This window comes from Girardinichthys multiradiatus, chromosome 3, assembly GCF_021462225.1.
Source record: "Girardinichthys multiradiatus isolate DD_20200921_A chromosome 3, DD_fGirMul_XY1, whole genome shotgun sequence".
Lineage (NCBI taxonomy): Eukaryota > Metazoa > Chordata > Actinopteri > Cyprinodontiformes > Goodeidae > Girardinichthys > Girardinichthys multiradiatus.
In genome coordinates this window covers 14,538,791-14,555,601 of record NC_061796.1, presented here as the reverse complement: position 1 = coordinate 14,555,601, position 16,811 = coordinate 14,538,791, and the positions used below count along the sequence as shown (strand labels likewise).

General features: G+C 38.8%; 1 long non-coding RNA gene across 1 annotated transcript in view; it reads right to left on the bottom strand.

Annotated features, from left to right (window-relative positions):
• Nucleotides 1-5,742: 5,742 nt before the first annotated feature.
• LOC124866122 overlaps nt 5,743-16,811 on the bottom strand; it is a 52,784-nt gene continuing 41,715 nt past the window's right edge. Inside the window, exons 2-3 of the long non-coding RNA XR_007037730.1 lie at nt 6,957-7,046; nt 5,743-6,868 (exon numbers count right to left, since the gene is read on the bottom strand). This is a non-coding gene — a long non-coding RNA (uncharacterized LOC124866122). The remainder of the gene's footprint in view (nt 6,869-6,956; nt 7,047-16,811) is intronic.

The window sequence follows — 16,811 nt, the reverse complement described above, 5'->3', positions numbered from 1 at the left end:
TCCTCCCAGGAGTGGCCCACCCAAAAAACTTACTCCAAGAAAGTATTAACAACTCATTTAAGAGGTCGAAAAAGAACCCACAACATCCAAAGCACTGCATACCCTTAATTGCCTTGGTTAAGTCCATGATTTAACAAGAAAAAACTATGCAAAAATGGCAGTCAAGGAAAATTTCCAAGCTGAAAACCATTGCAGAAGAAGAAAATCAAACAAAAAATCAAGAAAACCTTCTGATGATCCCCAAGACTTTTGGAACAATATTCTGAGGACTCACGAGATGAAAGTTGTCACCTTTAGAGGGTGCATGACCGTTTACATCTGACAAAGCTAACAGTATTTCAGGAAAGAAACATCAACATCAGTCAAACATAATAGTGGTACTGTTAATGTATGGGACTGTTCTGGTGGTTCAGGACCAGGCAAACGTTTCATACATAACTAATGGATCCATTAATTTCGCTCTTTTCCCAAAACTCCTGAAGAATCATGTTTGGCCATCAGCTTGTGACCTTAAGCTCATGTGCACTTCAATTATGCAGCAGGAATCCTCAGGAATCCCACCTGTGAATGCCTAAAAAACTAAATAAAGGGGAAGGAGTAACTTAGCCAAACTCTGGACCTGAATTCAATTGCGATGCTGTAGCATTACCTTTAAGAGTCTGTTCATTTCTGCAAAGAAGAGTTAGCCAAAATTAATCCACAGCCTTGGCCAGTTTTCGCAATAGCTTGTTGGCAGTTGTCGTTAAAGGTTGCACAACCAGTTATTAGGTTTAGGGGGGCAAGTACTTTTCCACATAGGGCCAGAATACATATTATGCACTAACTAAAGTTTTTTATGATGATGTGAAAATGTATGGTAAAAAAACAAAGACATAAGATATTTGTTAGGGGGTAATTATATTTACATATCACTGTACAGCCACAGGTTAGACAAGGCTGTGCTTTTGATTTAGACAGATTCTATAGCAACCTCTCTGACTCGGTAATCCAGTTTGAGGTGCTAGTGGTGCTGGTAGCTAACATCCTTTTGGTGAGACTGTGAAACAGTGGCTCAGTTGCATGACCCCTCAGCAATACCACACAAAATCCTCAACAACCTAACCTTGTGTTAGCAAACTAACTACAATCATGCTGGTTCCCAACATTACATTACATACCTATGTAGGGCTGAGTGCTTTTGAGATTCCAGTTCATGTATGCCCACAAATTGATTCAAAAAATGTCTTCCTTAAATGTTTCCATATTTCATCCATCCATCCTTTTTCTATACCCGATTCTTCCATACTGGATCGCTGGGGAGCTGGTACCTATCTCCAGTGGGCAAAAGGAGGGTTACCCAGAGATGACCCACGCATGCATGGAGAGAACATGCAAACTCCATGCACAAAGACACCCAGCTGGCAGTCGAACCGAGGACCTTCTTGCTGCAAAGCAACAGTGCTACCAACTGCAGTGCAGCCCCGTTTCCATATTTTACTTATGTTTTCATTTTTTATGCTTTTGTTTATATACATTTTCTTTGTGCTGAAAACAATACCAGGGAGTTTATGTTTAACATGTTGTGACTACTGTTTATTAAGCTAAGCTCTGCAACAGCTTTTTTTTTATTTAACTGCGCTGTTTTGCCCACTGATCATTGCTCTGATAGGAAAAGGATGGTTGGACTGCAGTATCGGGATGTTCAAAACAATGCACACAGGCACACAATGCCTCATGTTGAGTATGGACAGGATGTGTCTTTGTGTGGAAGTGTGCTTAGTGCACCCTTCCAGTAAATCTGAACAGAGAACCTATTCAGTTTGTGGATCTAGTGTGAACTTGTGTGTACTAGTGTGAATGCAGATAGGGGGTTTGCTGTGTGTCATGTTGCTTGATCAAATGAGGAACATGTTGGCTGCAAATGGTGTGTATTAAGTGTGTGTGGTGGTATACAACCACCTTGGCAAAATCTGGATACACAAAGTTTAATGCTCCTTTAATACAGAGAAAGACAGTATTGTTGTAAGGCAATTACTGTGACACACACAAACATCCAAATGGAGAGCATGTGTGTGCATGATTTTATGGTTTACTTATAACCATATATGCATGCATGTGTGCACGCTTATTTGAACAGGTTAGTGGAAGAGTATGCATAATTACACAAGTATATCACCCTTAACAAAGGACCACTGCAGTGGGACTGTGAAAAAATCCTGGATAGTTTCCACTATACGCTAATGTGGGGGTCCGCAACATTGAAAGTGTGACCCTGTTTAATGAGCCAAAAATCAAACAGTTTTAAAACACAAGCTACCTCTGCAGTTTTCATTAACCACCACGAAGCGGTGTGTTAGCAAAAGCGTCTGTAAACTCCTTTGCAAAAGTTTGTCTGAAAGCATCTGGGTTTACATTGTACCTGTCGTCTTGACAACAGTCACCCAGGGTCGGCTCATGACATCATTTCTGGCTTTAATTACGCAGCTGGGGAAAATCCCCCACTTTTAGACCCAAAGAGCTCTTCGCAAAGCTCTCCTTCTAGGAAACAAAGTGTGTGTGGTGAAACTTGTGCACACCAGTTCACAGGGAGATTCAAAAACACACTGCACTGAGACGTAATGCATCTTAGTGTAAAGATGTTACTGAAAGCATATCTGATTACAACTTAGGCTTTCATGAAAATAAATGCATGTTTATTTTCTACAAATGCAGAAAAACTGCAAATGCTAGCAAGGATACACACACATTTACATTTGACCCGACACAAACACATAAACATACACACACATTCAGCAGCTGTGAGTCCAGAGCGCCAAATAATGAAAGTGTCCTGTTTCTTAGAAAGTAATAACCAGAATTTAAACAGTGTCCTGATGCAATCGCAAACACCATGTCTGTTCTACAGCATATGTCTTTATCCTTTATTAGTTTTAATAATAGAAAACGTTGCCCTTAATTAAAAACAAAACAAAAACAATTTATTTTGAATTAATTTTTTCATTTGTACTTAAATTAAGCCCACAGTGTCCCACAATTTTCATATTAACATTTCTATACTTTTCCAGACTTAAATTTCCAGAGCTCTAAAGTCCTTTTTAGCAAACTTTTCAAAATAAATGCAAAAGGTCATTGTCGATGTTTCTACTGTGATTAGGTTTTAACCAGCAGAGGCTGTGAAAAACAAAGAACAAAGTGGATGGATGGATGGATGGATGCAGTGTTACCGGTTGAGAAATGTAGGATTATCGTACTAGAGACATAAAATTATCGTATTTTGAGGGAAATTATCGTACATTCGTCATAACCAAAATAACAAGTCTGTTGATGTGTTGAATGGCGTCTAACAGGCACTCGCAGCACAGTGCCGGGCTCTGCTTCTTCCTCTTTTCTTTTCCTCAATCATGGGCGGGCGCAGTGGACTATTCAGCCAATCATGGCCGTTGTTCTGAGGCCAACGCATCACGTCACTCGTAGGCCACATTTAGAAATGCACGATTGGCTGGAATTTCCAGCATCTGTGTCCAGATGCCCTCAGGGTTCACAAAAAAACTCCGACAGACTTTGGCGATAGGCTGATGACAACTGATTACAACCACACATTCACGGAATGATTATTATTGTACATTTGACCTTTTTTAGGAATATTGATCGTACAAAGTACAGAGAGCAAAATTATCGTACAAATACGATAATTATCGTACACCTGGCAAAACTGGATGGATGGACTTTTTTATACAGGGAATTAACCTTTTTCAGGCTTCCGCGTTTTAAAGCGGATATGGTGCATGACAACTTCCGGTGGCTATAGCTTTAGCAATAGACGGTGATGAAAATGGCTCAGTCTCGGCGCGGTTGTTTCTGTTCTGTTCCTGGTTGCTCTTGCGGGGCAAGAAAACAACCATACCTCTCTTACCACGCTTTTCCGACGGACCCGGACCAAAGGAGGCTGTGGATCCAAGCGGTTAGAAGGGATGAAGGTCCGGATTTCTGCATAAAGTCAGGGAGCACTTTTGTATGCAGCCGGCACTTTGCGCAGGAGGATTTTGTCAGCGGATCCACTATCAGCCACCTTAAAAGAGAAGCTGTCCCATCTCTCTTTCCCTGGAATAACTTTGACGTACCACCTAAGAGGGAGTCTGCCTTTGAGAGGGCTGAGAAACGGCAGCTTGCCCTTTCACAGCAAGCTAGCCAGGCTGGAGCTGCTACTGCGGACCACGATTATGTAGCACGTCCACCCACAGGTACATATCAAATATGGTAAAATGTATAAATGTGTCATATAAGACAATTTGAGTCAAATATGACTATTACTACAATTGTAGGACATGACCATAGACGTGATCAGTGTGTAGTAATGCACAATCTAGTGGAGAGAATAAGTAAATGACGGCTACTTGTGTACATGGACTTACACTCGCAAAATCTATTGATCCACATGGAAATAATGTCACAGTAGTCCAATAAATAAAACAATATTTCTAACCAATGAAAATGCAATTGAACAAGACAAATGTTATAATAGTAACATTTGAAAAATAGTGTCAATATTATATATGTAACAAAAATACCAATACATGACCATTTTAATGTGTGACTCATTATTTTATGGTTAGACCTTATTTATAGACTAATGCATTTTAGGCTGTAATCTTATTTTGTGGTTTTACAGGTGCACTCGATGAAGCGCTTGAATATATTAAGGAGCTGGAAGCCAAGCTAGAGAAAGTGGGTTTGTCTCCCACACTTTTTAGTCGCTTCTGTGCCTCTGATGACCAGATCCGGTTCTACACCAAATTCCCATCAGAGAGTGTTTTCCGGATCTACTGGGAGTCCATTGCACCATCTGCGCCCCGTCTTGTGTATTGGACCAGAGCACAGAAAATTGGAAATGAAGCATTTGCTGAACCCAGGCCTGCCCGCAATGTGCCTTTGATTGATGAGTTTTTAATGTACTCATTCAGGGTTGCAGTGGGCATGAAGGAGCAGCTTATTGCTGACATGTTTCAAGTGAGCATTGCTACTGTCAGTCGAGTGACCATCACCTGGGCCAACTACCTTTTTATTGTATTCTCTTCCATCAACATCTGGATTAGCCGTGAGAAGGTAAAAGCCAGTATGCCTCGGAGATTCCTGAAGTTCTCTCCAAATGTACGTGTCGTCTTGGACTGCACAGAAGTTGCTCTGGAGACTCCATCATCCCTCACATTACAGTCCGAAACGTTCTCTGCCTACCAGAACCGCACCACTCTGAAAGGGCTCATCGGAGTTGCTCCCTGTGGGTTGATGACATTTGTTTCAGCGTTGTACGCAGGCTGCATCTCTGACAAAGAAATCACTAAGGTCAGTGGAGTCCTTCCTCTGCTTGAGCCGGCGGATGAAGTCATGGCAGATAAAGGCTTCCTCATTCAAGACCTCCTTGATGAAGTTGGAGCCAAACTGATAATTCCACCATTTAAGCATCCTGGCCAGTTTAGTGAGAAAGAGACAGAGCAGACCCAAGCCATTGCTCGGCTGCGGATCATTGTGGAGCAAGCTATCGCTAGAGTCAAGCGCTACCACATCTGGGACGCTCCTGTGCCGCTCACTTTAATAGGGACTGTCAATCAGATCTGGTTCAACTGTTGTTTTTTGGCAAATTATCAAGGCCCGTTTTGCTTTGAAGACTAAATCATTCATGCATGTAAATTGTAGTGTTATGAAATTAATTATTGAAATGTTTTAAATTCTTTTAAACATTTAAAAATAAAACATACTTGAGCAGAATACTGTACTTTTTTAATTTCATGTGTGGATTGACTGAGTTGAAATGCAAGAGAAACAACAAAAATTTACCAGATCATTTACAATCAATTTAGAAGATATTTACACTACTTACAGTGATTCAAGCAACTTGAGGCTAAATATTTAAAATGCGAAGGAACAAAAGAGTGATTTATACATTTTATGATTCTTGCTGCATTGAAATAAAGATCAATGAAGGTGTTGAAGTAAAACATGTCCAGTTTTGATTTCATCTGATCAATGAAAGATTCATCACGCCACACCCGCTCAACAGTCATTGTTGTAAGTGTGTCGGTGACAAAGTGGCACCGTTCTAATCCAGTGATTGCCAGCTGAGCCTGAACCTGCCAGTAGTGTGCGTGTGAACACCTCAGACTTGCATGACCATCCTGAAGCTTGAGGTGAGCAACCTGAGACACATCATTTTTTGGACTGCTTTTTACATCAACCAGTCCTAACGGGGTGATTCTGATGGGTCATACACCCTGCCATCTGGACTTGTCCCACGATATGATGTCTCGGGGCGAATAACGAACCCACAGGGAGCACGTTGACCCGTAACATCTCAGCATAGTTTGACAGCACTTCTGACTCCATCTGCAGACCACGCTTCATGGCAGCAGTTCAGACCTCCTAATCATCTGATCTGCCACTGCTGTGGCAGCCGACTCCTCCTGTGCACTTCCTCTGCAAGCATCATGCAAACGGCTAGCTGTAAGCCTTGGTTGTCAAAGCTGTACCCATGCAGGACATTTGGACTGCTCCCTGGTTCTGGCCTCTATTTCATAAGACATTTCCAGTGACACTTGCAGAGACTGAAAATGCATAAGTTGACTGAGTGTGGGCACAAAACACATGTTGGGAAGACTGTGCAGCGTCAAAGGAAGAGCAGGGAAGTCTGGAGCCATGTGATGCAGTAAGATGCTACTGCAGGACGTCTGGGGTGGGAACTGGTAAGACATTGGTGAGCCCTTTGGCACAGGCCCAAATTTGGATGGTACCAGCTCCAAAGTTGAGAGACTATCTAAGACGAGAGCTATGAGAGGCTGGGACTCCATCTGGCGTAGTTTTTCTCCTGATGCCACAATGTCGGGATCAGGAAGTGGTCCTACAAACACATGAATGACATCATCACAATAAGTTATGACAAAGGAAACATTACTAGCATGAAAACATTAACAACCCAAAAATTATACCTGTGTAAGCTCTGTAGAGTGTGGACTGAAGACATCTTTTCCCCACAGTTTTGGGCTTTCGCACCACCACCACGCTGGCAGGATGATCCCCTTACAAGAAATAAACAAAGAAATATGTCAAATACACAAACAAATTTATAAATACAGGAGCAGGTGAGAAATTTGGTAGGACACGGAGGGACAGATTTGTGACAAAGATTTTTACTTAACTTCCAAATAGTACCAATTGATAGAGGTTGAGCCTGCATTTTTTAATTATCTACAGTAACAAACAAATTTAAACAATTTTGGAGATAAAATGTAGTATCACTGAGATTAAACAAATGTCACATGGCACTGTGAGGGTGCTGGAAAGCATCTCCCTCACTAAGGTGAAGCACACACGGACACTAACAGGAAGTTTGTTTTGTTATGCTTTTATTTTGAAGACTAACTTCTTTTTGTTTGAGGGTAACTTCCTGAGGGGTAGATTCATGGCGTACACACATGATGGAAACCTAATGACTTCACTTGGAGGGAATTACCTGATCATCCATCTCAGACCACTTGTTGAAGCTGAGGGTTAAAGTGGACTGAAACCTTTATATGATATTGTTATTGTGGTTATGAGAATGTCATAAAATAAATGACATCACCACAGAAAAAAAAAAGTGTTCAATTAATTTTTTTTTAACCTGTTTATGGTCTGTGCCATCTTTGTAAATGACTTGTGCAAACCAGTGCAGGAGGAGCAGCTGGAGCTGGGAGTAGTGTGCAGTCTGGTAAAGAAGTGCAACTACATGGTTGCAAAATTCTTTTCCAGCTGCACAACTACAGGAATGAGCAACAACTCAGCCTTTTCAACACCCAGTGAGATCTAAAACAGATCACTGTTTTTAGCACATATATACAAATAATTACTTGTTATAACATGTTTAGCTTTAATCACGTAATAGTATTTGAATATGAGCTGCAACAGCAGCAGAAGAGAAATAGTAACCACTGAACAAGAAGATATTATTGTTAACTCTAAGGCGTACAGAAGTTGTCAATTGTAGGGGAAAGTTTTCCAGCTGTCATAAATGGACAGGAACTCAAACAAATGAACATGAGCCAACTGGCTGTCTGACTGTTTCAAACCTGCAGTGTGTGGGGTTCCTCATGTTTCTTCATGGACCTGAAGCATTTAGCTCTGACCACTACCTGTCCCTCGACAATATTTGATACAGGCATGCAGAAACAAAGCACAATGTGAACATCTAGCATGTATTAACTAACATCTTGCACGTTTTTGTTCACAAATTGTAAAGGCAAACATATCAGAATGTTAAAATATCCTTTGAAAGTTTATACCATGTCATCTAATATTCCAAATAATTTAGCACACTAAATTAGGCTTCTTTATCATGATGTTTATGTACTTTATATGTTGTAGCTAGCGGCTAGTTCGCTTAGCTATGTCTTTTCTTACCTTGATAGCTGTGAATATATTTTACGGAGCCCACGAGGGGACATAGGGGATTTTTTTTTTCTTTTGCGTCCCCACGCAATACTTTTGCGTTCGCTCGCAAAAGTTGTTAATCACCTTGAGAAAGCTGTGGATTTTGGAACAGCAGCACCGGTGACAAACTGCTCAAAAAAAAAAAACAGCACTTATATGGCATTATTATGGTTTATTTGTCATATGCAGGTTAACATCCAGTCAACAATGCGATTAAATGCTTAGGATAAGATGAACCGTTCAAATAACTATAAAAACAAAAGTGGCGTGCAAAAAAGTACACATCATGCATCAGTAATAAGCAAATAAAGTGTCACAGATGTGGTTTCGTGCAGTATTATTGTTCAGAATTTAGTAGTCTGACAGCTTGTGGATAATACTTGTCTTTGTGTCTTGTCTGATTGAAGATCCTTTTATTTAAGGACGATTTCAAAATAAAATTCAACAAATCCGCAAAACGGGTCTCCCACAAAATATTACGAGATAACGCAAAGACTATTGCGTGAGAACACAAAACGTTTTGCGAGCGAACGCAAAAGTACTGCGTGGGCACGCAAAAGAAAAAAATTCCCCCATGTCCCCTCGCGGGCTCCGTAATATTCTTCATGGAAGAACTTATACCCCTTGTCCAGTTTATTTGTTCGCAAATTTGCCACTGCGATTGCCTCCGCATCAGCGAATGAAAAGGCTGGCATATTCAGCAACCTTGTTGAGCCATTTTCCGTTATGTCTGAGACCCGCAAAAACAGGAAGTGACCCAGCACCAGTAGACACTACTTCGGGTTGTCGTGAAAAATGTCTACAAGCATTTTACATGTTCATTTCGTTTCTTTTTGAATACTTAGTCAGACCTGTATGTTTTTTCATGTTTTTCCAGACTGTGTGGGATTATTTCTGTGAAATAATGTAATTAATTGTATAATACCTTCTTTGAAGCAGTTAAATAAGACTGAATAGACAGACTTTCTCAATATGCTTCACTTCCCAAACCTAATGCAAATAAAGATTTATTATTTGAAGATTGCAAGAAAATTATTAGGAATGTAACGTCAGGACTGAGCCAAGCAAAATACACAGAGAACAAAGAGAGGACCATGATTTTATTAGCCTCTAAATAACCGATGCTTCATGACTCAACTGTCAGTACATCCAGATCGTTTATAGGTTGATCCATGTGAGGGGTGTGGGTCCAACTCTATCTGCCAAATTGCCTTCATCAGGATCACCCAAATAGAAGAATTAAGGTTTGCCAACGGTGTCTATTGGAACATGAACCAGTGCAAACACCGCACCGACTCATAATGAATCAAGGCATGACCCCATCAGGGTGTGGTACCTTAATCCCATGTTTTAATTTTTTCAATGTGTAAAAGCATATGTGTAAGCAAAAAAAGTCTTTCTCAATCAGAGAGCATTTCATAGGAAGAAGATAGATGACGAGAGGCAGGAATAGGGTGATGACTAGGTGCACAAAAAGTAGGAAGCAGACGAGACAGGAAGAGGGACATGTTGAGACGAGAGAAAAGAAAAGAGAAAACCTAGTGAAGCGACTTCAAAAGGTTCTAGTGTAATTAAACAAGCAAGATGTTTTAGAAACCTTCCAGCAAAGAATGATGTTACCTCTAGATACAGTCATCTTAGTTGTTTCTTCATTTTTTTTATTTGTGTTCAAAAGCTTCAACCAAAGACTGTAGTCTGCTGACTAGAGTTTCATGTTTATTCAGTCCAGACCCAGGATAAACTGCAAAATTACCAAGAAGTACCAGTTTTCATTTTATGTTAGTAAAATAAATTCTGCTCTTTATAAGAATGTGCTTTTCTGATCCCTAGTTTCAGGTTGGTGTCCCAATCCTGGCATTTTTGAATACCAGCATTGGAGTAACTGACTGCACCCAAACAGCTGTTTTTCCCTGGGTTTTACACAAGTACCACTGTAAAATCCTTAGTGTTGCTATGTATCAGTTATTTGGAACTACTTTAAAATAGAAAAGAAAGCAGTAAAGTTACCTCCTACAAAATTAGCAGGTCAGGTGTTTCTCAAGGCAATAGTGGAAAAAGCTACAAAGCCAAACATAACAAGTTCTGCGCTCCTTCAGACCTTTTGTGCCTTTGTCGTGGCATCAGCAATCTTCTGTGGTGTAGTTTTTGGAACAGCAGCTTATCTCCAGCTAAGAGGAAGCGGTTAGATAAGCTCATTAGGAAGGCCCATTCTGGCCTAGGATGCCCCCTCGACCCGGTGCAGAAGTTGGGAGACAGAAGAACTCTGCAAATAACAGCAAGTATGTAAACACTTACTGAGTTTGTTGGGAGATATTGTCCAACAGTGATGTTATTTTTGCTAGAGTTTTTCCATTTCTTGTAAATAGTCTTTTCATGTTTTTATGCACAATTATACATGAGAATATTGTACTTCAAAATCACCCTACTCCATTATTAATCTGAGTATTTTAAGAACTGTACTGTATTTTCTCTTATGTTGTACATTTTTCCCATACTGTACTTTCTTATTCTTATTTAGTTTTTTTTTTATATATTATTGAAATATGTCAAGTCACCAGTTTGTGGAAAAGTGAAGAAATCCTCAGAGTGGTGGAAAGCTAACAGCTTGTCAGACAGGACCCCATTTCAGCTCATTTCAGTCAACCTAAAATATTCGTATTTGTGGGAATGAAATTCTTCAAAAAATCCAAACTATCCCTTTAATCCTCAATGACTTGGTTTGGAGAAAAATGCCTCTATCAGAACATATCTTTATGAAGCTCAACAAAACTCTCATTTATTTTGATTTCTTCACATTTGCTCATAAAGACTTGTCAAAAGTAATAAAAACGATGTTTTCTTTCCTGAATGTAACAAGGTGTGACTTTACTGTAGTTTAGTAAAATCTCAATGGAAACACTTTTTAAAAGTGTTTCCATTGAGATAATATATTTATAATAATTACAGCAATGTTTTCAAGTAATGAAAACAATTATTTTATGATAGCCTTAAAAGAAGATGACACACAGTGCCCTCTCTCAAGTTCTCCACTGGCTCCAGACATGCTTTGAAAGCAGTCATTAACTGTTTCTGTCATCCAGAAACGTGCATGTTGAATGCTGTCACCTCTCTCTATTCCATGATGCCATTCTTCTTCAAATGGGCCAGTTGCTTTGGCTAATAGCTCCCATGAGATCACTTCAAAGCCAGCTGAAACCTCCTGAAAATGGTCTGTTGATGGAGACTGGGTCAGAGCGGCACACATACACAACATTCACATATCCATGCATGCATGCACAGGCGCTCACATTCACACACCCGGACTACAGAGCACCGTCTGTCTATGGAGCCGACTGACATCACCTTTTTATGACGTGCACCCTGTTTTACACTGGCAAGGGCCTTGTTTGGATTGAGCTGTGCTACAAACTTGGCCAAGCTAAAAAATAAGAGTGCTTAAGTTAGGACTGGGAGGGAAACCTGGAGCTGTGACCAAGAAAATTTAATCAAACCTGAGACTTGTGCATTTTGTCTTAGGCAGTTGGACTGCAGGTAGCAAAGGATACTGGGCTATAGTCAAAACCTCAACACCTGGAGATAAGTTTAATGGTGATAGGAAAAGGCAGGGGATCTCACTGTTAGCTCTGAGCTAATTCATACAGATGAACTGGGCAGTTAAGTTTTATTTTGCAAAGTTTGACAATGATTATTATAATTAAAAAATAATAATTTGGGTTTCCACCATATTTGTGACAAAGTTTTTTTAAGACCAATTTGCTAACTTTTTGGCTGTCAGTCTATATTTTTGCAAGTGGAGTCAAACCAGCACATTTCAAGTCACCTCTCTAATCAGACAGCTTGACTATAAAAACACTGGTCCTAAGCTAAAGGTAAAATCAGATTGTATTTCATCATCAATCATGGGTAAACATAGCTTTGATGTGTTACATTTTTGTCAGAATCCACCTGGTTAAGTTGGTAAAGCTGTGTTCGAGTGTGTTTGATTGACACTATAGCTTGGAAACCAGAGGAAAGAAAATCAGAGAGTAAGATCAAGAGAGGCAAGAAAAGTACTTGGTCTGTTTTGAATCAATTAATATTTTTATTCAACTTTTCTACATTTTATGCAACTTCATCTCTTATTACACAACTACTGGCCGTAGTCACCACAATACATGGTTGCAAAATCATACAATTGTTAGACTCCTACAGTCACCTTAACACTAAGTAGGTGAAAGGCCAGAGATAGATATTTTGAAATCCAACATCTGGAAAAATACTAAACTAAAAGGTTAAAGTTGATTATTTAGGCTTGTATTCGTAAGTTCTTGATGAGATGTACATTTTTTGCTTATCACCAATGAAGTGATATTTGTTTCACTTTATGGTGAAACAAAAAATGAATGTCAGTCAATGAAAAACAAACTTTTGAAAGCAATTAAACATATTTTTTGGTGAAAATTAATTGGGAATTAAAATGTGAAACTAAAGCTTTATTTCAAAGTCCTTCGAAGTGATCCAGTTGTGGCAACTCCTTAGTTAAAAAAGTAGCTATTCCTTAGCCTAAAACACACTGGGAGTTGATATTTGAAGTCATTACCTAAAAATTGACAATGCGCATGTATATGTAAAGGATACTTTTATAGAGAAGATAGACAGTTTGACAAAGACAAACCAAAAATATTTAGAACTAAAAAGTAATTATCTTTTGTCTATTTGTTTTACTTCGCTGTATTTAATGTCACAATTCTAATCTTCCTCCTTTAGTTGGACTTGGGACTGGCAAAAGCGATGAAAAGAGAGAATTATAGCTCTCTTTATCATTTGTCTTTAGTGCTTTTGTAACTGTTTGTTTTTTTACCGGTATAGTCTACTTAGGAGACTACAATAACATCAACAATCCAGCTAGCAGCAGCTTCTTGCATATGTTATTCTTTGACAGTTGTGATGCGAAGGGGTGAATATCTACTCTGACTGCAGCTGGGAGGGACAGCTGTGCAGGACTGGGATGCCGGTGGTGAGTGGCTTTGAGAGGGTAGAGGGTAGACCCACTGCTGCTCCCACTGTTCATTAAGAAGAGTAAGAACATAAATTGCTTTCACCTTAGGTTACACGATTTGTTACACATCACAATAATAATAAAAAAAAGAGATCTAGAGGTATCTAAACTGTGAGTTTGTTTCTAACTTCAGCACCACAGTTTCACATTTGACATAGTCAACAAATTGTGCGAAGGTGAACTTCCTAGATGGGGCTTGGGGTAAGAGCTATATGACTCAAAATGCTCTGGGTACAAAGGTTTGTCCTAAAACCCAAATGAATATCAGAAGACCAAAAAGTGTTACGGTTGTTACACCAAAAATAAATAAAAGAAAAGAAAACACTGTCATCTATATTTTATCAACTAAGTAATTCATTAATTTTCTAGAGAAGGACAATGTTCAAGTTTGTTGAAGAAGAAAGAGAAGCAAAATGTTTTTTTTTAAAGTTAGTTAATAGTTAGTCAGGTAGTTAAGATGGTTTCTCAGCTGACCTGTGAAATCTTGAGTTATCAAAGCTTAACCTATGTCCTAATACATTGTCACGCATGAATCTGGTTTTATGTCATCAATCGGCAATATATGATGCAATATTTGGGAAATTATTTTAAACTATCAGTATAATATAAAATATAAATAAATACATGTTTCTAAAAGCGGACAGATTTTACATAGCATTTTGTTTATTAAAAAACAATATTTCTTAATACTTGTGTGCATGTACTCAAGACTTTTGCTTTCATCTCAAAATTCAAATTTTTTTTTCCTTTGATAAATGAAGTTTAGACAAAAATTCTGACTGAAAGACCCTCACCACCTGCTCCATCCAATGACTCCTCCATGCGTCACCCCTCCATCCAATTAGCTTCAAGTCTGCATGCCTCTTCAGCCAATCCCCCTCTGACGCTTCGCTTTAAAGGACCGCCAGTCCTGGATTCCTCCTGCTCTTCAGCTGAGCTCGACCCTCCTCCACCCCACCTCCACCAACTTCTTTCCAATCTCCTCCCGGTCTTCACCTGCTCTGGCCTTCACACCACCACCAGTCGGATCCCAGGGGGGAAGACATCTCTAATCCTAAGATGTCCATTCAAGCTCACGATATTCTCAGCATTCATGTCTCCCTCCAGGGTCCGAGCGCCAAAGAAATTATCATTTGCCAATAAACTTCTCTATTCCCCATCATTGTGTTTCTTATTATGAGTCTTTTCAGGTTGAAATAGCTATGAACAGAAACATGTATTTTTTACTAAAACCGAATAACTGGAAAACACTTGTACTTGATTATTTGAGTTCTCAAAATTGTGTCAGTCTTGTCTTTGTTATTATTTATCTGCACTTACTAAAAGGGGGTCAAATGCAGACAGTGATATTTTTTAATTATTCTACAGAATTTCAGTGTAAACAGGTTTCCATATGTGCTGACATAAATGCTGTGAAAAGCAAATGCTTAAAAAATAATTCAAAGAATCAGTTTAGTTGTATGTTTTGTAATGAAATCACCATGAAAAATCAAACTATTTATTGAAAGCCTAAAATTAACTTGACCCACAACGAGTAACTTCTAACCACAACTCTATCTGTAATAAATAAATCCATAAATTTACCTTGTTTTGTGCCTTCCACCTCCCCCGATGAGTCCAGTATTAACTTAACATCACACATTCACACTGAATATATTTTATTTAAAAGCATAGCCTGTTGGTGTCAGTGGCATCACTTCCATGCACAACCTTTTTGAAACAAACAGTTTGAAATCTTTCCTCAGAGAAATTTTTTCTTTTGAAAGGCTATTCAGAGATAAAGCAATTGCATCACTAACACGACAAAGCAAAGATGGTTAGTTTTTAAGGTCTTTTAGATGTTCAGTTAGCTGTAGAGACAATGAAAGCTATAAAGAGATGTGCTAATGCCATCTCCACATTACAGGTGAGCTGCTGAAAGCAAAATCACATTGTAATATAAACCATCATCAGTTGTGGTGTTTAAGACTACAATATTACTTTGAAAAGAAGTTAAAGGTGCAGTATCTTCAAATAATTGTTTTACACTCTTCACTTCCTTTAAACAGTTTTGTACTGGCATTAGAAAAATGATGAGAAACTTTTTATGAGAACACTGATGGATTCCAGGAATGTTTTATTTCACCAAGCTTCAAGGAATGCTCTGAGGGGACCGTGCGGTTTCACAGTTGCCGATTGCCAGCAGGATGTGCTAGCAAAGATCATGGTCGGTTTTCTTGGTTACCATGTGGAATGTTTATTAAAACATATTGACACACACTACAGCAAAGCCTTCTGTCAAAGAACTGTCAGACAGATCCATCTGCCTGCTAAAAACCTTTCCAAATATGTTAGTCATCTGTACCCTCATTCTGAAAACATAAAATGTGAAGAGGGATGCCATAGTAGTTGTGCTTGTCATTCACATCACTGAAAAACATTAGTAAAACAGTCTTTATTTAAGTTAGATGGGCTAACAAAGCCCAGCTTTTGGATAAAGTTAGAGTGGTTTAGACAGGTTAAACACAGTCTTTTAACAACTTTGTTAGTTCTGAAATAGGACAGCATGAAATGGGATAAACAAACCTTAACTTTCCAATCTCTTTGTTTAGGTTAAATTTAGATAACACTAAAAAGCCTTAACAAGACTAGACAGTCAATGTTGTTAATGATAAATTTTGACCACATTCAATGTGCTCACCAAACCTGAAATTTAATGTCTTTTCTTATGCTAATGTTGGACTGCATCAAATGTGCTTAACAAATCTTGAATTTTACCCTTCATTTAAGCTGAATCTCCGCTAGACATATGGGATAGACAAAGTACTATTTTCACTTTATAGTTAACAGCTAAATAAGTGGTAAGACCAACTGGCCAGAAATAACCATTTATGTCATAATCTGCCTGTGTAAGGGGTTTTGATTTTAAGTTCTGTCTACTTTCTCTGCACTGTCATGTTCTTAATTTGATTTACTTCATTCATGCTGATTACACTCATCATTCATTCTTATGTCTAGATTACTTTCTTGGATTCCTGTTTTAGATGTCTTTGTAGTGTTTTTATTTCATTGTAGATCTTTTTCCTTCCTGTTTATGTTCTTTAGGTAGTCCTATTGTTTACTTATTTCTGTTGACTTAGATGTTTTGTTATTTCCCTGGATTCCTGCTCGTTTGTGTTAATTTGCCACCCTCCTTCAATTGCTGGCATTCCCTCTTCCACCAGCTGCTCCTAAAGCCAAGAGGTAAGGTTTTGTTTCATATTTATTTTGAGGTTTGAACAACGCAGGATTCTCAGCCAGTAGTACAGGAAACAATAAACAAGACGAACAGAACTTACAGGAACTGAACAGTATCTAG